Source organism: Panthera onca, chromosome B3, assembly GCF_046562875.1.
Source record: "Panthera onca isolate mPanOnc1 chromosome B3, mPanOnc1 haplotype 2, whole genome shotgun sequence".
Taxonomy (NCBI): domain Eukaryota; kingdom Metazoa; phylum Chordata; class Mammalia; order Carnivora; family Felidae; genus Panthera; species Panthera onca.
The window spans coordinates 91223080-91248075 of NC_138344.1; the positions used below are offsets into that span (position 1 = coordinate 91223080).

General features: G+C 34.1%; 1 non-coding gene across 1 annotated transcript; it reads right to left on the minus strand.

The window, feature by feature from the left end:
* Window positions 1-18806: 18806 nt before the first annotated feature.
* On the minus strand, window positions 18807-18913 carry LOC132670476 (U6 spliceosomal RNA). Its single transcript, XR_009606713.1, has one exon. It is a non-coding gene; the product is annotated as a U6 spliceosomal RNA (small nuclear RNA).
* Between the last annotated feature and the right edge of the window lie 6083 nt (window positions 18914-24996).

Consider the following 24996-nt stretch of genomic DNA (forward strand, 5'->3'; position numbering starts at 1 on the left):
CAAATAACTTATCAGCCAAACACATTCTGACATTTTTAAAGCAATAAAACTAAAATAAAACAATAAAACAATAAAATCGCTAAAATTTATAATCTCCAGCATCCAATTTAGGAAAATGTGACAATACAGGAAAACAGGTTTTACATTCCCAAGAGAAAAATCAGTCAACAGAGACAGGCATACATATGACATAATGGAACAGAATATAATGCAATGCTTTATATATACTATTAATTAGCACATGAGAAGACCTTAAACAGATAATGCAAATATGCTCAAGTATTTATTCTAAGATGTGGAACTAACAAAAGATGAAAATATGGAACTTCTAGAAATGAATAGCATAATAAGTAACACGTCTTTATTCTTTAGCTGTTTTAAGATTTTACCCTTATCACAGGATTTCAAAACTTTGGTATTTTAATAAAAGTTTTAATTTTAAAATTTATATATGTATAGCAAACTTGAGAGGATAATAACAGAGTTTCCATACATGCAACACCGAATTTCCCCTACTATTAATATCTTACAATAGTATGGTATATTGGTTATAACAAATGAACCAATATCAACATTCTATTATTAACTAATGTTCAAACATTATTCATTTTTTAAAAATTACCTAATGTCCTTTTCATGTTCCAGAATCCCATCCAGGATACCATAATTAACCATCACATCTCCTGAGACTTTTTAACTATAACAATTTCTTAGACATTCCTTGTTTTAATGGATTTCACAGTTCTGAGAAGTGCTAGTCAAGTATTTTGTAGAATTTACCTCAATTGGATTTTGTATGATATTTTTCTTATGATTAGACTGAGGTGTGTTACTGATTTGGGAGAGGAAGACCACAGAGGCAAAATGCCATTCTGATCAAATCATATCAAAAGTGCCCATTATCAACATCACTTACTAATATTGATTTTAAGCTTAATCACAAGGCTAAAGTAGTATTAGATTTCTCTATAGTAAAGGTATTTTACCCTGTTCTATACTGTACTCTTTGGAAGACATTCCACACTTTCTTTTATACTTAAGTGGGGAATTATGCTCCACCTCTTTGAAGAAGTAACTTCAAAAAGTATTTGGGGAGGGTGACTGGGTGGCTACATCAGTTAAGCATCCATCTGTCTCTTGATTTCAGCTCAGGTCATGATCTCATGGTTATTGACAGAGTCCCACCTTGGGCTCTGTGGTGACAGTATGGAGACTGCTTGGGATTCTCTCTCTCTACCCCTCCCCTGCTCATACTCACACATTCTCCCTCTCAAAAATAAATAAATAAACATTTTAAAAAAGTATTTGGAATTTGTACACAGATTTGTCTCTTCTCTTTCATTTATTTATTTATTCATTATTTATATCAGTATGGACTCATGCATCATACAAAATCTGATTCCATTTAATGTTTGACTGCTATATCTTTAAAGCCACACCTCTGACTATTCCTCTTATGCTTCACATCTGGGAGAGCTGATAAGAAAGTCCAGAACTCCTTTGGCTCAAGTGGGAAATTCAAAATTTGTAAGCCTCAGTCCACAGGCCAAATCCTCACCTGACCCTATCCCCTAAATGAAATAAAAGCCAAGAACCCGTCCCCTTTCTTGTCTCTCTCAATTCATTTTGTACCCTATACAGTCTCTATTATAGAAGTCATAAACTTTTCATATTCTCTCAGCCTGTATATAGCATCATCTGTTGCAACATACAAAACAAATTTAGATGTTTGGATGTTTCTTCAGCATCAGCAAAAAAAATATGCATATTTATTTTATACTTTGAAGTTTATAATCCAATACTAGATATTTATTTTCTTGCTCAAATTGTTCTAGCTTTGGCCATTGGAAGCACCTATATCCCTCTGACATACCTCTATTTATTTATTTATTCACTTATTTATCATTAATTGTTTAGCAAGTCCTTACTTTCTGGCACTAAAAGATGCTCCAGGTGCATCTTGTATAATTCCTGTCCAAATCCTAGAATAGCCAGTTCTTTAAGAATTTAAAGAAAGAGACAACGTTATACTGTCACAGATGTGGTACAGGTAATGTATAAAAGAATATTCCTGAATCCTCTCTTCCATCTTTATGACATTACTATCATTAATTTCATTTATTCTTATGGTATACTAGACTAATAAGTTGTTAGCATCATTGTGTTAAATAGTTACTTGTACATGAAGAATAAGAAAAGAGATTTATTTTACCTCAATTTTTTGTCAATGTGACAAAATTTATGTAAATCTAGGTATCTGACTTCTGTCTGAAAAATGTCTTAATATTTTTACAGGCAAGTCTGCTGAAGAAGAGATTTCCTCAGTTTTTGTTTCTTTAGAGTATATTTATTTCTGCTTCACTTTTGAAGTATAATTTCACTAGGTATATATAATTCTAGATTTGTGTGTGTGTGTGTGTATGTGTGTGTGTGTTTCTCTCAACTAAATATTTCACCCAGCTCTGTTTTCTTCATGGTTACTAACAAGAAGTCCACTGTAATTCTTCCTTGCTCCCTCCCTCCCTTCCCATCTATCTACCCATCCATCCATCCATTTTTCACTGTAATTCTGCTGCTTTAGAATAAGTATTCAAAAAGAATGCATATCCTTACTTCTCTTAGGAAAGGTTTTACCTTCCTCTGGCATTTTCAATTTTTTTTCCTCTGTCTTGTTTTCTTTCAGTTTGGATAGGATATTCCAGAATAGTTTCTGTTTTTATTTTGTTTTGTTTTGTTTTTATTCTGCTTGGTAGTATCTGCACTTCCTGAATCTATGGTTTGGTAAATATCATTAATTTTTTTAGAGTTTGGGCATTATCTCAGATATTTACTCTGCTTCATTCCCTCTTTGTTCTTTTTGTTGGATATTAACTATGCATATTTATACCTTTTCAAATTGTCCCACTGTATCTCGATGTCTTGGTTTTGTTTTGCATTTTCTTTTCTCTACATTTCAGGGGGAGAAGTGTCTACTGACATATCATCAAGCTCACACGTTTCTCTTTGGTCATTTTTCAGCACACTGATGTGCCCATTAAAGGTGTTCTTCATTTGTATTAGTTTTTTTTTTTTTTTTTTTTTTTTTTCTAGCACTTTCTTTTTTCTTTACCTTAGAGTTTCCCCATCTGTTCTTGCATGTAGCCCGTATTTTACTTTAGGGTCCTTAATAATCATAGTTATGTCAAATTTCCTATGTAGTAATTCCAACATCTTTGGCATAGCAGAGTCTCATTTTCATGCCTACCCTGTTTCTTCAGAATATGTTTATTCTTCCCTTTAACACGTTCATAATATTCTGGTGAAAACCAAATGTGATGTATAGGAACTGAGGTAAAGGCCTTTGGTAAGAAGTTTTAGGTTAGTTCGGCTAGGCGTTTGTGTCTAATGTTTGCTATAACTGTAGATGCCAGAAGTTTCCTATTTATTTAGGGTCATTGTTTGTATCTCCCTTGTTAACTTTGGCCTTCCCTTAAGTGCTCCTCCACAAAGAGGGTCTATATCTTTTGGATCATTCAGCTACAATTCATTGTTATCATACTAGAACCTTGGTAAAGTGTAAAAATTGAGGATGGGTATGTGTTCTAAAATTTTAGTATTAAATTTGCCTTTTAGTGTGCCTATGTACCTTGGTGTGATCTTCACAAGGGTTTCTTAGTTTGTTTTTTGGTTTTTGTTTTTTTCCCCCCATCCTTAGGTGTGAAAGGAAGACTAAAGGAAGTAGAAACTGGAGAAATGATCTTTCCCCAGATGGAAACAAATTTTGGTAAATAATTTTCCCCCCTTGGAGAGTAGATCTTTGTTATGTAGAATGATCTGGGATATTTTACAATAATTATCTGTCCTCTCCTGCATAACCATGTAAGATCTTTTCCAGCTCCTTACTGTGATACCTGATGTGGTTCATGGAGGTAAAATCCACAAAAAACGTATGGGCCACATAAGACTGTGGCTTCCAGGAGTCTGTCATTCTCATTGTAATCTATACTCAGCCTCCAGCAATTAACCAAAATTACTACTTAACTATGCTACCAATGGTTTCAGCTGCTTCTATTCTAGGTAAGTGAACCTTGGCTGTGACTCTATGGATTCACCTTAGAGTCACCTGACTCCAAATTTCAGAGTGGTTTTTGCCCTGAACCTCAGTTCTCTGATGGGTCAAAGAAAAGTCATTGATTTTTCAGTTGCTCAGGGTTTCCTTTTTGTAAGGACGGAAGTGAACAACTTCCAATATCTTTGCAGGTAGGATCTGTAACTAGAAGTCCAGCCAATTTGAATTTGATGTGGTTTAATTAGGTTTTCTTTCATTTATCCTTATATATTTTTGAACATCCTCTATCTGTGGGCTTCATTTTTCATAAAATTAAAAAAAATTCATTGCTACTAATCTAAATTTCTTCTTCTCCTCCCACTACTCGGGACTCTAATTGTACATACTTTTGATGGCTTAATAGTGTCTTATAGGCGATTAATTTGTTATAATTTTGTAAATTCATAGTTATTTCAGGTCTCTCACTTTAACCAATGAATTTCAGCTGGCTCTTAATCTGAGACTGCTATCTTCTGCTATGAATCATGTTTCCTGTGCACAGAGTGACTTGAAGCAGAATGCCAAAAGGGTAACATGGTTACATCATTCAACTCTCTTCCCTTACAGATTACATGCATTCACTTCTGTTGTGAAGTGGAGGAGGGTCAGTAAAGTATCCTCCAGACTCAGAAGGCACTTTGAAACCAAAAATGAAGTTATTCACTCCATATACCTTACACAGAGTTGTATTCAGAATAACCCCTTGATGGGGGGATTCAGGGAACAAAAGATGTGTCAGTACACAGTTATTCTCTGCCCTCGTCCAGACCTTAATTCACAAGTTTTATAGAGCAAGGGGCATTGTGGTGAAGTCAAAGGGTAGTTATCTAAAGTGGAGCCTTCTGTGCACCACTTTAGCAAAGATCAGAACAATCCTTCCCACATTCTGGTCAGTGCTTACATTGAATTAACTTCCCCAGGGCCTGGAACACACAGCCCCAAGGCAGGCCATTTAACAAGACTGAGTGCCAAAAGATGGAGTCAGCTTTGTGAGCATTCCTATAACTTCACATCTCCCAACGTTTAAAACCAGACGTGTATTTCATGTCGTTGCCTAGTATTGACAACAAAAGGGTAGCTTTGAGTTCAGTTATTCTCTCATGGTTAGAGAGAGAAATGCCATATGTACTTTTCCCACAACTTGTAAGTAACATTTGTTTTTCAAACTGCAACAACATAGAAAGTGTTGTATCATATTTCCTCCATTTGTCATTCTAGATCCTTTTGTCACATTTTCTGCAGTACTTTGGGTTTTGGATCCCATCCTTCATGCACTCAATCAGCCTGAATTTCACGTCTATTTGCAGTAGCTCAGATGACAAGATGAGGAAAGGAGGTCAAACTATGATTTGTTTGGCCTTACTCCTCTTTGCCTAGCCTTATTGCCCTGTCTGCATTTCTCAAATGAAGGTCAACAGTTGATGTCAGGTAGTCCCTCTCCCCTTGCTAAAGGTCTTGCTGACTTCTGGAAACCGTTTCTTTCCCTTAACAGTTCCCTCTGAGCAATTCCCTTTTGTTGGTTCCTGAATTAATTCCAACACATTTGTAAATTATCACTTTATAAATGTCTCCAATTATCCTTTTTATTGTGCCAAGTGGGCCCCTGATCACAGGATTATTGCTGAAATAATTTTGAGATAAGTATTATTCTTACCTAGAAACACACAGTGAGTTCTTTCTAGTAAATTAGATAAGCTCCATGACACTTATTTTTTTGTACAGAAAAACACACAGTATTTTTTAAGCCAGCTTTTTCAATATATTAGGAAATAAAAACTGGTACATCCAATGAAGGAAAGCACAGAGTATATTCCCAGCACCCTTCTTGAATTATGGCCACATTTGGTAGCAAGCTGCTTCATTTATATTTTTCTGCACAGTTCTGGATTCAATTTTGTCAGGCCACGTTACATTGAGTGAGAATAGAGATTTGCTCTGAAAATCTCAGGGGACAAAAACATGTATTTTTTTTTTTTTGTGCTTTTAACTTTGAAGAGACAGAAGTCAAAAATAAGGATTAACTGAGGAATAATAAACACACACAAATTATACTAACATATTAAAATGTAAAACAATAATAAATCGTATTGTCATTTAAAATCAATTCCCCTTGGAAGACACATTTTCAGCTGAAATGTAAGTGATGCTCATCAATTTGTTATTCAGAAGTTTTAGAAATAAGAGTATTTACCTGTAGTATGTGTTGAGGAACTTGATCAAAAAAGACGTGACTGCTGATAAACCCGTGAGCTGGACCTGGAGGCTCCTCACTCACTCCCTGTTCTTGGAATGTGGGTCCTGCCTGCCTTTCTTGCTCCTAGAGGCTGCTCCTAAGACACAGCCTTGAGATGGTGGTATTAAAAACACCTGCCTGGTACATGTGACTGAGCCCAGTTAAGGCCCCTTTATAAGCTTGTAAGATTTGGTGGGCACCTGTGGGGATCTAGTTGTCTTGTTGAGCCCCTCCTGGTATGTAACTTTCTTCTGCTAGTTTTAAAATTGTACCTGCCAACCTGGATTGGCTGCCCTCAGTCTTCAGTCGCTCCCTGCCCTCTGCCCAGGAAAGCCCCCAAGAGGACTGTGAACCTATATAGCATGTTTCCTTGATACACGGTGATAAAAGTAAGATTTCATCCCTAGCCAATCACTACATAATTAAAAGAACTGTCATTACTATTACTTAAATACTGCAGTCATCTAAAGAACTTTTAAACCTGCTTCTTTTTAAAATTTGAATATGACCTTCATCTGAGGAATCTTTATCAAAATAAGTAGAATAAACACCTAATCTGAGTGCTATGTCATCTATAAAAATATATTTGACTAACAGTATTTCATTCCCTCTGTGTATGTTACCTCAAACATTTAGAAAGTTGACTATTAAAACAGCAAATGGAAAATATTCCTCAGTTTCTCAAATAACATGTTGTAAAAAGACAAAGTGAAAACACCTGTAATACAATTAAATATTAAAAGATTTTTTTGCTTTTTGTTTTGTTTCGTTTTGTATTTAGAGTGCTTTCCTACATACTACTTATTTAACCTATGCTATAGGAAGGTATAATTGTTATAAAACAAGAAGCATTATATTAAACAAAGAAAATAACTGTGCATATAGGAAGAATGTGAAAAACCTAACTTTAAAAATAATTAAAAGAGTATGTGTGTGGGTGCCTGGGTGGCTCAGTTGGTTGAGTATCTGACTCTTGATCTCAGGGTTGTGAGTTCAAATTCGGTATTGGGTCCCACAAGGGTCATGAAGCCTACTTAAAAAAAAAAAAGAAAAAAAAAAGAGAGAGAGGGGCTGGGTGGCTCAGTCGGTTGGGATTCTCTCTCTCCCTCTATCTCTGCCCTTCCTCCACTTTCTCTCACAATGTTTCTTTCTCTCCAAATAAATAAATAAACTTAAAAAAAAAAAAGAATATGTGTATTATGTGTTTCACCAGTGTGGTTCCCATTCTTAAACTGGTGCCAGATAAGTATTAATGTTATCCATTTATTTGCCTTGCATTTATATTTATTATGGCCCATGTAGTAGATATCAGTATAATAGTTACTAGAGAACTGAGAAATATTTGTGGATTAAAGATTGTGTTTCTCAGTTTACTAACAGGAAACAAATCCAAAGTAATGAAGTATGTGATATTGGAGTGTGAAGTTGGCTTGTAGGCTAAAGAATGGCTGGGGTGGAAAATTCAGTGCTTCTGCAGCTGAGTATCCCAAGGAGCCAGAGTGGCAGCCCAAGGCCCAGATACCAGAGACAGAAAAACTGAAGGAGAGAGATACACGCATACTAAAAAAGTTTCCTCTGCTTCTCATTTCTCCAGGAACTGTTTTTTGCTTTTGTTTGTTTTATTTTGTTTTTGTTTTTTTACCTCGGCAATTCCTATTTTAAACAGTTTAAGGGGCACCTGGGTGGCTCAGTCGGTTGAGTGTCTGACTTCAGCTCTGGTCATGATCTCATGGTTCCTGAGTTCGAACCCCGCAGTGGGCTCTGTGCTGACAGCCTGGAGCCTACTTCGGATTCTATGTCTCCCTCTCTCTCTCAGCCCCTCCCCTCCTTGTGCTCTGTTTCTGTCTCTCAAAAAAATAAATAAATGCTCTTTAAAAAAAAAAAAATAGAGAGAGAGTCTTAATACTTAATGGTATAGCCTCCTGTATCTAAGAAACTAGAGAAAACAAAATTATAGAACCATACTGGGTATAAATGATAAGGCACTTTAAAACACACTTGAAGCCACCAAAGCGGTGTCTGCTACATTGTATTACTAAACGTAATAGTTCACATGATGAATGTTTCATAGTTGCAATATGAACTGTGGCCTCAATGGTTAAATGCTCTGATAACTTGCTTAAGTGCTCTGATAACTTGCTTAATTAGTTTTCCCATTAGTTGACATACAATTTAATAGTAAATTATTTATTTTTAACTTTTATGCTATAAAATACCTATTATGAAAATAAAAACATTGAAATGTGTGAGGTATATACAATCATATGTAATCAATTTGCATGTATAATGCATATTACGGAAATTGTTTTAAAAACTTTGCCTGTAGGTGTGCCTGGGTGGTTCTGTCGGTCTTAAGAGTGTCAGACTCTTGGTTTCAGCTCAGCTCAGCTCACAGTTTGTAAGTTCAAGCCCCACATCGGGCTTTGCACTGGTGATGCAGAGCCTGCTTGGGATTTTCTCTCTCTCTCTCTCTCTCTCTCTCGCTCTCTCTCTGTTCCTCCCCTGCTTGTTCTCGCTCTCTCTCTCTCAAAGAAATTATTAATTAAAAAAAAAAAACTTTGCCTATAAAGTTTTTAAAAATGGAAAAAAAGACAAAATTTACTTATGACAAAACCTGATAATGATTTTTTATTTTTTGCTTTATTCGTCCCACTGTTTGAATTCAGATGATGAACAGCATTATGCTTTTCAATTCAGGCATTTTCAATAACTTCAAAAAGCCTGATGGGACCTTTGCTAAAGGCAGCAAAAATTTTGAACATTACTGACTTGCCAACATTTCCAAAGGTTTACTACAATTTTTTTGTGTATAGAAACATTTTTCTAAAACCTGATCTATTTATATCTCTGCAAGTGATTATATTGTGGAAGGGCTCTGTTGGGATATAAAACTAAATATGTTAAGGTTAGATATTATGCATGTTAATAATTTGGAAATTTTATGTATCTCACATATTTTGCATTTTAAATAATTTATTAAATAAATTCATTTAATCTATAAACAAAAATATTAAAATACTGAATTAAAACTAGACTTTTAAAAATGCACATACCTACAGTATCTTGAAAATAAGTGTCTATGTTCTAGAGACACTATAGCCACTAATTAACTATTTATTACTGCATTACTTCACTGTATTCCATCGACAAATGTGTGTTGAATCCTTACTGTGTGCATTGTGGTTATGCAAATATGGGTGCATATTATATATTATATATATATACCTATAATTTATAATTATATATTTTAGGTGCTCTTGCAAGTTCAGTAACTTCAGTTGGTAAATGTGATCATGATGAGAACATGAAAATATAGCTCTGAGAATTATAACTGAAATGCAGAAACTAACACAAGGATAAAACTGTATAGGTTAATAATCTCTGGTAATACTATATCTATAGCACCAAAACACATGTTACTTTTAATACATGATATACATATTGTCCAAAAGGAAAATTTAAGTACTTGTATATATTATATACTATGTATATGTGCATGTATAAAATATACTTAAGAATACAATAGATTATTCAAAACTATTTTAGTGCTTTTGATATTCTCAATATTGTTTGCTCTACACATTTAATTGCATGCTTACCTTATCTAAGGGTAAGGTTTTGATTTCGTTTTGAGGAACTTATTTGGCAACCAAAATCAAGAGGAAAAATTAATGGACTGATAATGCTAAGAGATTGTGACCCATCTAGTAATATATACCAAATAACAGTTTTCTCTAAATGAGTGTGCAAATTTCCAAATCAGTACACCAAATTTAGGTAGACCTATTAATCCACATAAGGCATAGTAATCAGGTCACTGGGCAAAATTCACAGAATAAAATGCAGATGGGCTCTTAGTAAGGGAATACCATTAAACCTAATATCCTAATGAACATCCACAGTTGGTTGCTGGCCCTAAAATATATGCTGTGCCAGAAAGCAGTAAGGCCTCACTGTTCCCAAAGAATTAGTATGACAATCCTACTCCTGAGATTTAGCAAACTGAATATGCTGAAGTATTACTCCGACTCCTCACAAAGCTGCCTTGGTGCATTGCAGGGAGTCATTATAGCTAACATCCTTCCCCCACCCTGGGGTCAGACTCTATGGAATCATATACTGATGAAAGCAAAATTATTGTTCCACCATCCATTCAAGTCTCTCACAAGTACATCTGCTTCATGAAAATTTCATTCTTACCTGCAAATAAACCTGGGGAAAGTAGTATTTAGGCTGCTTGCCTCTACAATATAGAAAGACAAGCCAGGAAAGTGAAGTTTGGTGTTTTATAGTCTACAATTCTCACCATTGATTTCTTGATTTCCCAAATTACTTCTCCTGCAATCTCTTATCCTCTGAGAACCAAGACTGTTTATTTCAAATGCAAATGTGATGATAGCACTTCCATGCTTAAAACACTACGTCACTTTCCCATTGTTCTTGAAAACAATGATCAACATCTTTAACGTGACCTACAAAACACTCTGCATCTTCTGTTCTTACCTTCCTCAAGGTTCTTTTCTCAGTTTTTCCCAGTCTCTTCCTGTGCTCCAGCTGCACTGGTCTCCATTCCCTCAATTATCTTCATTTCCTCTGTGAGGTCCTATGTGTATAATGACTCCTTTGTTCAGAAAACCAGACCTAAATCCACCTTTCCAGTCCACTTAATAAATTCTATCTTTCTTTCAACACTCCGGTTAAACATCACTTCCTTGACAGATGGTGGAGTTGTAACATCTAGAAATACAGCCCTAGAGCAGACTCCGCAGTTAGAATTCCAGCTGCACCACATAACCCAGTGGGCCTTAGGCAAATTATTCAAATACTTTATGCCTCAGGTCCTTTATCTGTAAAATGGGGACTTCATGCTATTTTCCTTACAAAATGATTGTGACTATTAAATGAATTAGTACGTGGTAAGAGCTTGAAAAGTAAAGTACCAGATGAAAGAAAGCAGTCAATGTGGCTCTTCTAATTATTATGCTTTGGGGAAATCTATGTATATCTTAATGACTAGTTGTTTATTTTGTTCCATTTTAATCCTGATTATTTTACATTTTACAGAGATCCCACATCTGTGTCTTATCTGGGTCTAATTCTGGTATTTGCTCTGTCTCTTCAGATATGTCTCTCTTTTAGTGTGTTTTGTTAATTTTTTGCTTTAACCCAGACATGGAATATTGGGTAGTAGGGGCTAAGGTTAATTGGGTTATAGTGTGAGGTTTTATGTTTGCTGGGTAAGAGTTCGGATCTGTTAAGTGTTTTCCGTAGCCAGAGGCCTTGAATTCCTCTAGTGTCCTTTCTCTGGTATCTCCTGTTACCTTAGTTTGCTTAAAAATTTGTCTTTAAGTAGATCTGCCTTGCAGTTCTTTCAGTTGTAACCACTGTTTTTATACCGGAGTCTTGTGGGAGTGGTGGTAAGATGTGGAGAAGGAAAGCATTCAGTGATCTCATAATTCAGTTTCAGTCTTTAATAGACCTATGTCTCTGGACTGTGACTCTTAGCTCCCTCTTCTTTGGTGAGACAGCAAACCTGTTGAAGAGGTCTGGAGAATGCCTTCTACCAGGCTCTGGTAAGGTCTTTAACCCCTATAGGACAGTCGTTCTTTAATGAAGAATGCTCTTGGTGTACTGCATTTCTTAATGATTTCTTTCCCTTACCCCTTGCCAGAACTAACTGAGGATGTTTCTTGGCTGTTCACTGTGAGAATGTGGTAGGGTTCCTGGAGGTAAAATTTCACAAAAAAGCCTTGGATTCTAGTTCTTAGAAATGTTTTAGTCTTGTGTTAGTCCACACTTAGCCTCCAACAAATCATAAACATTAGGATTTAAATGTACCCAACAGTTCACTGTTCCAGTTCCTTCTGATCCAGGTTTGCTGATTTGGGCTGTGACTCAGAAATCATCTGTTTCTCCAAATTTTTAGATGGCAGTTTGTCCTGAAACATCAGCTCTTAGACTCAAGAAAAGTCATCGATTCTCATCTTTTTATTTGTTCAGGTTTTTCTAGTCACAAAATTGAGTGACACTTTACCTGTCAAAGATGAAAACGGAAGCTTAGTGCCTTTGTAATTTTAAATAATATACTTGAACATCAGTTTCTTATTCCATGTTCCCTCAGTTATAGGAAATATATTGATTTTCTACCTTGCAAAATGAAGCTATTACTGTCTTTCTTCTATTATTTTCATTTTCCCACATAGTAAAGCACTTACATATTAAATATGTCTACTGTATATAGTATATATGACATGCACTATAATGTCTGCTCCTGAGAGCAGAATTTGTTCTGTTTTGTTTTATGATTCATAGCTACGTCTCTAACACCCAGTGGTGTATCTTTAGTCTAGTGAGGCTTCTATTAATATTTACTAATAAGTGAATGAATGAATCTAGTGTAAGATAACTAGTTGTACCTTCAAATAGTTGGCAATGTATTATAAGAGATGAATAAAACATAAATATATTCAAAAACAGACATTGAAGTAAATGTGTTAGCCCACAATGATTTCAGAGTAGCTTCTTAGAAAAGGCCAAATGATTTTCTTTCAAAATATCTCACAGGGCATTTGTCTCGGGTTTATAGACCTAGAAGTAAACATCACAACATAGCTTATGATGTCATCAGGGACAAGATAATATGACTCAGACTCATAAGAATAAATCTATAAAAATATATTAGTTTAATTATAAAGCATAATTGGCAAAGGACCAGAAATTAATAGTATCTTCTAAATATTTTCTCTATGAAATCAACACATGTGGAAAACTAACTTATAAATATAAGACTTATAAGTTATAAAACTAACTTATAAATATAAATATAAGCATGACATCAAAACAAAAAGTTTGCTCTATTATTTACATGTTTTCCAATATTTAGCTAAATCAACTAGATAAATGTATGTCCACAAACAAAATTTTCAATCAGGTGAGCCTGTGGGCCACAGCATCCTCTTCCCTTAGAAGTACTTCTATTAATGTAGTTTCTGCCTTATTACTTAGATAATTTTTCATTGTATTTCCATTTCTGATCAACATTCCTACTCTGAATAATGTAATTTTTAAATGTAGACTTTTAGTATACAGTCTGTTTACCACAGACCCTCAAAACTGCTGAATCGTATTTGTCTTTAATGTTATTTTGCATGTTTTGATTTTGACTCATTATCAATTATTTCTAAATTTTAAACCCAAAATAGATCCCATTCCAAAATTTTCATGTTTATAAAGATTCTGTATAACCTACTATATTGTCAACTACATGCCTAGAAACAATTACATCATAAAACAATGCAATATGTGATAAAATAGAATTACGAAGGAGTGATTATATATGAGAAGGGGAAATAGTAGAGAAACTGGAGGAGTGTTCATAAACACGGTAGACTTTATTACTTTCTATTTTTACTCAACCCCCCCAGTACTATGATGTCCTATATTTAAGCAGGGCATTTAGAAAAGAGAGAGAGAGAGAATGAAAAAGAATGATAGCACAGTGATTAAAAAGATAAATGGCTTGAGTTACTTCAAGTCTGTCATCCTTCTAAAGCACTGCATCAAATAATGTCACTGTTCATCTTAATTATGTTTCTGATTAATTTAAAAAAATAAAAAAAAAAAACTTTGGCTATTTAACTAATATAATAGAAATTGTTGCTGGATTTCCTGATGATATATTTTAGTTTTAGTGAAGTATAATTTACATGTAGTAAAATTCACCCTTTTTGTGCATACTTTTATGAATTTTGACAAAAATTATATAGTAGTGTATCAACCACAATGCAGACATAAAATATTTCCATCACCCCAAATAGTTCCCTTTTGTAGTCAGTTTCCTTTCACACCCAGCACCTTGCAATCACTATTCTAATTTCTATCATAGTATATTACTTAAAAAGCTTTTGAAAAAGACAGTGAATGCTATTAATAATGGCGGGAGGCACCTGGGTGGCTCTGTTGGTTGAGCATCTGACTTCAGCTCAGGTCAGATCTCATGGTTTGTGAGTTTGAGCCCTGCATTGGGCTCACTGCTGTCAGCGTGGAGCCAGCTTTGGATCTTCTGTTCTCCTGTCTCTCTACTCCTCCTCTGCTCGCACTCTCTCTCTCTCTCTCTCTCTCTCAAAAATAAATAAACATTTTAAAGAATAATAATAATAATTAATAATAATAATAGAAAAACATGTGCAACCTGGGACTATATAGGGCAAACAGTTTCCATGTTAACAGTATATATTTATCAGCAAGAAATAGAGACTCCTGAAAGTTAATACCACAGAAATGGCATAAATAATTATAACTTAATATAATTAAATAGGTAGTAAGGAAGAGAAGAGACAGGCAGGGAGGATCAAAGATTAAGAGACCAGCTAAGTAGCTATTGCCGTATTTTTGTTAATGAGAGCCTGAGGAAATGGTTCAGCAATATATTTCAAATGTGGAATCAATAGAAGAGTCAATTACTTGAATTTTAGAGGCACAAGCACGTGAGTTGTTAGAAATGTCTCAGAAGTTTGTGAGTTGAATTAATAAAACAAATCAACCTAAGTTAATAGTGACATTGATTGAAATGGAGATGTGAAATGATAAATCAATTGGAAAACCTAAATTATGGATTAGCCTGTTGGTGTGTTTTTATTTGTTTCATTTTATTTGGGTTTTGGTTTTTTGTTTTTAGATGCAATGGGTTACTAAGTATACTTAAACATGTGGAGGCTTACTCAAATGAAAATAAGGTGATGTATAATAAGTTCTAGGCTAGAAGATAAACTCAAATCTATGATAGCTTGTTATTTCCTACTTTCCCTGTTTTCCTAATGGGTGCGGGCACTTTCTTTATGACTGCATTTTTTTTAAACTTCTTTCTCTTATTAATCTATTTTTTTTCCCAGTTTTTATTTAAGTTGCAGCTAGTTAACATAGAGTGCAATGTCATTTTCAGGTGCAGAATTTAGTCACTCATCACTTACATATAACAACCAGTTTTCATCACAAGTGCCCTCCTTAGTTCCTATCACTGATTTAACCCATCCTCTCATCCAGGTCCCCTCCAGTAACCATCATTTTGTTCTCTATAGGTAAGAGCCTTTTTCTAACAATTTATTTATAGATAAATTCTATGACTAGCCTAATTCACTTATAAAGTGCCCAAATGATCAATTTGGGGAAAAAAATGATAGAACAATTCTACCTATGTAAACACTGTGATTCTAATAATCTATGATTTCCATTATCAATGTTTTTATAACTAGCAGATTGGAATGGCATGTTAAATCATGATGACTGCAGTTTTTATATGTGTGAAAAATCCTGGTTAACAATTTGAATTAAGAAGAGAAATAGTGTAGGGCGCCTGGGTGGCTCAGTAGGTTGAGCGTCCAACTTTGGCTCAGGTCATGATCTCATGGTTCAGGGGTTGGAGCTCTGTGTTGGGCTCTGTGCTGACAGCTCAGAGCCTGGAGACTGCTTCGGGTTCTGTGTCTCCCTCTCTCTCTGCCCCTCCCTCTCTCTCTCTTTCTCTCTCTCTCTCTCTCTCTCTCACAAATAAACATAAAAAATTCTTAAAAAATTAAAAAAAAAAAGAGAAACAGGGTTAGGGGTGCCTGGGTGGCTCAGTTTTTTAAGCATCTGACTCTTGATTATGACCCATGATCTGGGAGATTGAGCCCCATGTCAGGTGTCCACACCATGAGGCGTCCATGCTAATGGTGTGGAGACTGCTTGGGATTCTCTTTCACCCTCTCTCTCTGCACTCCACTAAAATAAACAAACATTAAAAAAAGATAAAAAATACAACGTGTTTAATTTTCTTTTTTTAATTTACTCTCATTAAAGTAAGGAACAGTATATTTCTTGGTATTGAGCAGTGTATAAAAGTCCTTGTATTGGCCTTAAAAATTCAACTGACAATAATGACTTTATATTGTAATGGACACTTCTGACTGCCTAATACATATGACAACTATTAGAGACAGTAAGGAGAATTAGTAACCTGTTGATAATAAGCACAGAATTTAGGGTACAGAGAAGGGCAGGAGGCAGATACACAAACAAACGAAGCAGTCGGCCAGAGGAGAAGACTAAAAGTCAATGATACCAGTGTTCATAAACATAAAGTTTAATTGGATGAATAACAGATGTATTTATTTTAGTCTTCCTATCCAGACTAATATTTAAAATGTGCTATTCAAATGCAACGCATACTCTAGCCATTTGAGAAATAGGAAAATTTTTTGCTACCACGAAGTCATTGCATAACCATCTGCTTTTCACAGGATTCCCTCCTCAGGATACCAGCTGTTCATGTGCCTCAGCAATTGGCACTTCTACTTCAAGTCTCAAATCAAATTCCATCTCATTTGTAAAGTCTTGCATAAACTCCCAAAATAAGTTTAAGGGTACTTTTTTTTCACACTCCTACTGTGTTTTAAAATATATTTTCACTATAACAAATATACTTTTTAGCAATCATGTGGGATTTGAGTAGATTTATGTTTGCCTGTTAGATTAAAAGTCTCTGTAATGGATAAGAATGTGTTGTATACTTTTTACTCCCAGGCCTGGTATACATAGTAAAGGCTCAACACATATTGATTTAGATGAGTAATTTAATTTGATTCAAACACTGTGTTTGAATAATAGGTTCATAGAGTGACTACAGGTCATGAGAATGGAAAATAAAGTGGTGATCCACCACTGAAAATTCTGAGTAATGCACCAAGGATTTTTTTGAAACTTATAAAAGTAGGTTTTAATCATGCTATTTCAGAAGGGAGAGTAGAGGCCTAGACTATCATAAAAGCACTGCCTTTTTTTTCTTTACTGTTTGGATACCATTTGGATACCATATGGCTTTACTTATGGAACTAACAGACATTTTTTTCAGGTAAGAATGAACATTTATAGTGTACTAGTGAAATAGAATTACATAAAAATATCTGTGTTGAAAATAAGCTATGCATGACATTTCTAAATTTAATTACTTGCAGTGGCATTAAATATCAATGTACTATTAAAACAGGTCATATTGGGGCACCTGGGTGGCTCAGTTGGTTAAGCGTCCAACTTGGGCCTAGGTCATGATATCCCAACTCGAGTCCTACTTCGGGCTCTGTGATGACAGCTGGGTGTCTGGAGCCTGCCTCAGATTCTGTGTCTCCCTCTCTCTCTCTGCCCCTCCCCTGCTCATGCTCTGTCTCTCAAAAATAAATATTTTTTTAATTTTTAAAATAAATAATTTTTTAATTTTTTAAAAATTAAAAAAAACAGGCCATACCTTTTTCTAATATCTCATTTCTACATATTAATTCAGTAACATATAAATTTTCTTCATTCAAATTATGACATAGTGGACTTCTTAGTGAAATTAATTGTTAATCAGGAATGGTTCTTTATATAACTTTAGGTATATGGAACAAATAGAGGAAATGACTTTTAAAATGGTAGCATTTCTATTCACTTTCCCCATTTTTTTTATTTTGATAAGGTAAGGATCTGCATGAATCATGTAATTATCTTGGATTAATAAACTGTAATAAGAAAATACTATTCTTCTGCTACTTTACAATTACCTTCACCTACTTCTGAGGCTAACTTGTTCAATGGGACTAAAGCAAGTTCTTCCATAAATAACTATTTTTACCTATATGCAAACACTATGATAAAGAGAGCAAAGCAACACTTAAGAGAGTGCCATTGGGTATGCCTGGGAGCAATGCAATCTGTTAATGTGCTTTCTAATTTGGAAAACTTTTCTGTGAACTTCCTTTTCGTCGTTATCTTGAATGAAATGCCCATAAGTGTATTTTTTCTTGTAATAATATAAACCTACATTCAATTTTGTAGGCATTTTATTATATCAGAAATATGTCTCTTTTAAAGATGAAATTCAAAGGTCTGCATACTTTTAAGAATAATTAAGCTCCTTAAAATGAATCCAAGATTGTTTTTCTTTTTCTTTTAAAACATTACATAGGGGTGCCTGGGTGGCTCAGTCGGTTAAGTGGCCGACTTCGGCTCAGGGCATGATCTTGCAGTCCATGAGTTCAAACCCCGCATCGGGCTCTATGCTGACAGCTCGGAGCCTGGAGCCTGTTTCAGATTCTGTGTCCCCTTCTCTCTGACCCTCCCCCATTCATGCTCTGTCTCTCTCGGTCTCAAAAATAAATAAACGTTAAAAAAATTTTTAAAAAAAGATAAAACATTACAAAGCTTAAGAGGACTTATAAGACAGCCAAAGAAGACTTCTGAAATCAAGAGTTGTAAAAGTAAAGCTACTTGAAATAGCTACTTAGACTCACTTGTGTTATAGGCTCACTTGTGTTTTGTTTGTTCTTTTAGCTCTATTCTATATTTCATGACACATCCCATACTATGAATGTCCTAAGAACACAGGGTCTGAAATGATGGTTAAAGACAAGTGAAATATTTACATTCCCTAATCTATACCTTTTAATGTAGCAAGTACTCTTTCTTTTTTTTTTTTTTTTTTATATGGAACGCTTCACGAATTTGCGTGTCATCCTTGCGCAGGGGCCATGCTAATCTTCTCTGTATCGTTCCAATTTTAGTATATGTGCTGCCGAAGCGAGCACGCAAGTACTCTTTCAAACATAAAGACTCATTGCTCCCATTCAGAGAGGCTTATATTATATAAGATATATTTTCTTAAAAGTATGCTCCTGAGAATTAGTTAATTGTAGTCTAAAATTTTCAATGTTTAACTTATTTTGGGGATAAAATATATTAGATGTTATGATAAAACTCCCTCCATTATGCAATAAATACAACTCATTACTTTATCCTAATCCTGAGGTCCTGGCTATAGTCTTTATTTTACGTATTTAATTTGTACAAAAAATTATCTTGGACACAGTTGTCTATTGTACTGTTATTAAAAATAATTCAGAACTTTTATTTTATCTTTCAACATTAAAAATAGAGTCTTATCCATTGCTTTTTTTTTTTTTTTCCACTGTTGCAACTCTTAAATATATAGAATGCCAGGAACATTCTTTAGCTGTTTTTTTTTTTTGTTTTTTGTTTTTTTTTTTTTCAGCATAGAAGTCAGGAACGTGGAAAGTTAACAAAGGGAGTGACATTTAATTGAATATGAGAATTACAACTGGTAAAGCAAAGAGAGAAGGACATCGTTGGTAAAATAACAGCAAGACTTGAAATTTTATTAGTGCATAGTAATTTCACAGGAAATAAAGCAGTCCTTTTGTGGTTATAATAAAAATTATGGTGATCAGGATTGGAGGAAGAGGAGTTAATATCATAAGAATAGAAATGTAGGTTGGAGTCATATTGAGAAAGTCATGAATACTTAGGGATTTGAGTTATATGCTATAGTCAATAAGGAACCATAAATTCTTTGAGTATAAAACAAACACTTTAACATTAGTGTCTAGAAAGTTCATCTTGACAATGGATGTATAGGAGGGACTGAATGCTGAGGGTGCCACTGGAAAGCAAATAATAATTTCAATAATATGAGCAGTATCTGTAGTGGAAAAAAGAAAAGAAATATAAAAGACACTGTTGAGGTAATTTTTTTGACAGCATTTAACCTCCCATTAAGTAGGTGTTAAAAAATTTAAAATGACTTTGCTGTTGTAGGATAGTTGGCAAAGACGATATTAATCTCATAACATTACAGACTGTGCATTTTGTGTTGATAATGGTTTAGCCATTACAATATAAAGCCTCTGTTTTTAGCAAAATGGGAAAAAGAACTAGAAATCCAACTGGGATTTTTCAAAGTTTAAGACTGAAAATTTGGGGTGCCTGGGTGGCTCAGTCGGTTAAGCGTCCGACTTCAGCTCAGGTCACAATCTCACGGTCCGTGAGTTCGAGCCCCGCGTCGGGCTCTGGGCTGATGATGGCCCAGAGCCTGGAGCCTGCTTCTGATTCTGTGTCTCCCTCTCTCTCTGACCCTCCCCCGTTCATGCTCTGCCTCTCTCTGTCTAAAAAATAAATAAATGTTAAAAAAATATTAAAAAAAAAGACTGAAAATTTATTATTAAATATTGTATGTATGCAATATTATATGTGTGTATATATACCCATTAATGATATATACAATGAATCATATATTACATATTATGTATTTTATGTATATTATATGTATATATGTATGTTATATGGATATTAATATTACATACCATATGTATACAATAGTATACATATCATTGTGTGTGTATATATACACACATTAATGACATATAAAATGAATTGCATGATATAGAGATATGGAATAAAAACATCTCCAGAAAAACAGGAAAGGATTTATAAAAAAAAAATTAGTGAGGAGTGATATTAGCAGTATTTTGATCCCTCAATCTCAGAGTCTGATGTTAGTAGTGTGTGTCTCCTTTAGTTACTTCTTGGGAAATCTGCATTTTCCTTTGAGGGCATGTTTTGAATTTGCACATGCACCCTTCTTCTGGATAGATTTTGCATATTGCGGAATTTTCACAGTGCCTCTGGTAGGTAGTTTAACCATATTCTATAACAATATCAGTTGCAGAAATTCAAGATTTAAAGAAAAATACAGAGATAAATCTATCCTCCATCATCATCATCATCATCATCATCATCATCATCATCATCATCTACCTATTTTTCTATCCCTATCCATATGTCTACCTTTCATTTATTTATGAATGAGGGAGCTGAAAGTGAGTCAGGGGGACACTCTTACTTAGCTATCTCAACTAGAAGTCTATTTGCCTTTTTTTTGTATCTGAATGTGTTTAAAACATTTTCATAAATTATTAAAGGTAAAGTAAAATATTTTAAAAATTACATCGGGGTGCCTGGGTGGATCAGTCAGTTAAGCATCCGACTTCAGCTCAGGTCGTGATCTTGCAGTTCATGAGTTTGAGCCCCGTGTTGGGCTGTGTGCTGACAGCTCAAAGCCTGGAGCTGGATTCAGATTCTGTGTCTCCCTCTCTCTCTGCTCTTCCCCCACTCACACTCTGTCTGTCTCTCTCAAAAATCAATAAAAATTAGAAAAGGAATTTTAATTACATCAATCAATTGGGGCTGAATTACTTATTACCTTGTTTTGAACATTTTGATTTTATATAATTATTTCAATTAACATTATAATTAAAAACATATATATCCCTTTTTTTTCCACATGTTTAGTGAATGTCTACATTAGGTTGCTACAAACTGAAATAGTTAATCAAAGATATATATTATCAAGGTGTTTTTAAAAAAATAATAATTCTAGAGCTATGAAGTTACTAATCTCTAGTCATCCCTGCTAACATTGTCTATTTTCATTTTCCTTAGGTCTCAATTTACCAACCTCAGTATTTTAATTTGTATTTCTTTTATTAGTAACAATATAAATTTTTTTCTTTTTTTTTTTTTTTTTTTACTAACTTTATTTCTCTGAGAATTGACTGTTCACATGTTGGTCAACTTTAATGTTTTGCTGTTAGAGTTATTAGAACTGCTTTATATCATACTTGTTTTGTCATAATTTTTAGCTGTTTCCCAAGCATTGCCTTATTTTCATATTATTAAGGATATATGTGGATGTTCAGAAGATAAGTTTTACTACATGCACACACTCATGCACACACACACATACTTGTTTTGCTGTATAATTTTGGAACCGTTTTCTCAATTTATATCCACTTCAGATTCTAAGATTTTGTTTTCTAAAAGATGTCACCATTATGTTCTCAAACTTATTCATCCTTTCTTTTATTATTAGTTATGGACTTGGAAAAATTACTTATAGTATCTATGCTTTAACTTATCATAAACCAGAGATCCTAAGTTGCCTGCCATATGAGGTGTGTTAAATGAAGTGATACATGTGATACCTAGCACAGATCGTGGAAGAAAGTACAAGCTATGTGTATTTGTTACCATCATCATCACTTATATTTTCTCCATTATTTTTATTCTTAGAAATTTTTCTTGGTTGAGATAACTACTAAGTAATGACAAGATAATTTTACATTCATGTGTCACTCTAAAACTTTGACAACCTTTGAGACTTTCTAGACTTATTATCCTTTGAAGATAAAGCAATAAAATAGGATTGCTGTCATAATTTCAACTATGATAATAGCAATAGCAGCTCTTCATTGTAAATTTTCTATATCAACCTGTCTAATGTTTGTAAAACAGATAAAGTCACACTAATTAACATAATTTATTTTCTGGCAGAACTGTGACCTATTTAGAAACAACACATAATAAAACACTTCCATTTATTATTTAAAAGAAGAATTTGAATTCAACTGGTTTTGCAGAGCAATCTTATTTTGAGAGTATCACTTTCAAAATAATGCATTTACACAGAAATATAGACTGGATTTATATAAATATTTGCTTATTTTAAAGACTACTGAAAGTAAAATGCAAAAATAAGGTGAAATACAGGTGTAGGGTAAAATTTAATAATTTCAAAATACAGAGAATAGAAGGATTGTAAGTATCTACACACATATCCACTTTATAGAATCAGAGGAAATCATGGGGACATATGTGGGAGTGGATATAAGGAAGAAATCTTTTTGGTTATTAGAATAAATTATACAAAATTATGCACCTAGAAAATTCTGTTAATGAATATTTTCAAAATTAATTCTATTATGATTATTTAGAAGTTAAAACTGTCTTGCCTGTTAAAAGTTAAAACTTTTATTTAGAAGTTATTTAGAAGTTAAAACTGTCTCCTGTGTTTTTAAGACCTACATTTTCAACTGACTTATGGTAATGATGACAAAGATTGCCAGATTGCCTTTGTATCTATCTCTACGTGATGTTAAAATATAATTGATAACATGACTGCCAAACACTTTTGCAGCTAAACTCGATCATGTGACTAGGAAGTGAACAAGAGTATGAAAGAAAAATGGCATGTATCAGTTTCCACAGACTTTCTCAAGAACTATTTGGCATTCACAGTTTTCTCTCTGTTGCTTTCTTCCTTCCTCTCTTCTGGGGCCTGAAACTTAGATGTTGCCATTTTGGATCTTGGTGACTTTGCCCACATTCTAAGCATAGTTGTGAAATAAGCTGGAAGAAGTCTGGATCCAGTAAAATTTGAGAAACAGTAATAATACCAGCCTTGGATAGCCTTTATAAGAAATATACATGGGAGACAAATCTCTTTTCTTTAAAGCAATAATATTGTGACTTACTGTCACTCACAACTAATTCCAGATTAGTTAATGCCTAAACTTAATCATAATTTGATTAAACTCTATGACAGTGACAGTCCAGGTCAAATATTTTATGTACTCTCCTATATACTTCAATCTTCTGGTAGACAGTTTGGGGCAGGGGATTAGTTGTAACCAGTGGTTACACATTCATGCCACATTCTCACATGGATGTCACACTACGTGGAATATTCTATTCAGGTTTTTGAGGCAATGCAAATGAAGTTGTTGTGTGGACAGTATTCAAGGAGTTTGGCTTTTAAATCCTTTAGTGTACATATTCAAGAGGAATTTATTGCTTTATATCTAACATTTTCTCAAGCCATTCACCAATATATGTGCATTTATTTCAAGTAAAAAAATGTATTACTGCAAATATGCCCCAACTGCTTAGCTTTCTCTAAGATTAGGCTTTAACTGGTACTGGAGAGACAAGTAGTATCAATGAGTGCACTAGGTTCAAAACTGGGAAGGAATAACTGCCTCTTCATAAAATTTAAAATCTCTCCATTATCTATGAAGATGGCTTACTCAGAGATGATACTCAAAACTTAACACCGCAGCGCATATCTAGATGAGTAAACCTGAGCAAAGTTGTGACAGAGTTGATATTTATCCTCACTCCTGAAACTGGAGTGGGCAGCAAGGACAAGAAATGGAGAGAGAGAAAATCATCTTTGAAAATGTCGTGATTAATGAAAGAGTACAATCTGCTAGACCAATGGTCTCTGAGGTCAGGTGTTCAAGATGATTCAATGGAGAACAAGAATAAAATGTTAGAGACTTTACATTTATATTTTGTCCAAAAATAACAAAGGCAAAAACTGTATAAGTAACACATTAATTGATAGGAAAATATGGTTCCATGGTATCTCTGATATTTGAAATCACATGAAAGTAGCGTGAAAAGTCTACAATCCAGACAATGCAGTGGAACTTTAACATGTTTGTTTGCTTTCCATGACACTGCTTAAATCGACTGTAGGTTCTATTATCCTGGATACTTACATTTGTTCTCATACAGGTGGCAGAAACTGAGGCCTGGATGTAATGATGATGCTGGCAGAAAGATGAACAAACAAACAACACAGAGATTGCTAGTCCTTTGTGTGTTTTTCTCAGCCATATTCTGGGATTAAAAATCATAGCAATCTAAAATGAACTTTCAAACGTGTGATTTGTAACATTCAACATTATCAGCAGGATTACATGATTATGGATTTTGGGTACTTTACTAGTGTTAATGATTTATACTCTAAGTATGTATTGCACCTTGATATTTTAGCTTACGATGTTATGAAGTCAATAGTGTTAGCATGATATTTAAAATATCCCATTTAATGATTTTACTAATGTATGTGTTATAAAATGTAATAATAAAATAAACATCTGGAAAATACCAATGGCTCCAAGAACTAGAATACCACCCATATCATTTATCTGTATATTTTTCGTCATTACTTTACACTTCAATTCCTCAA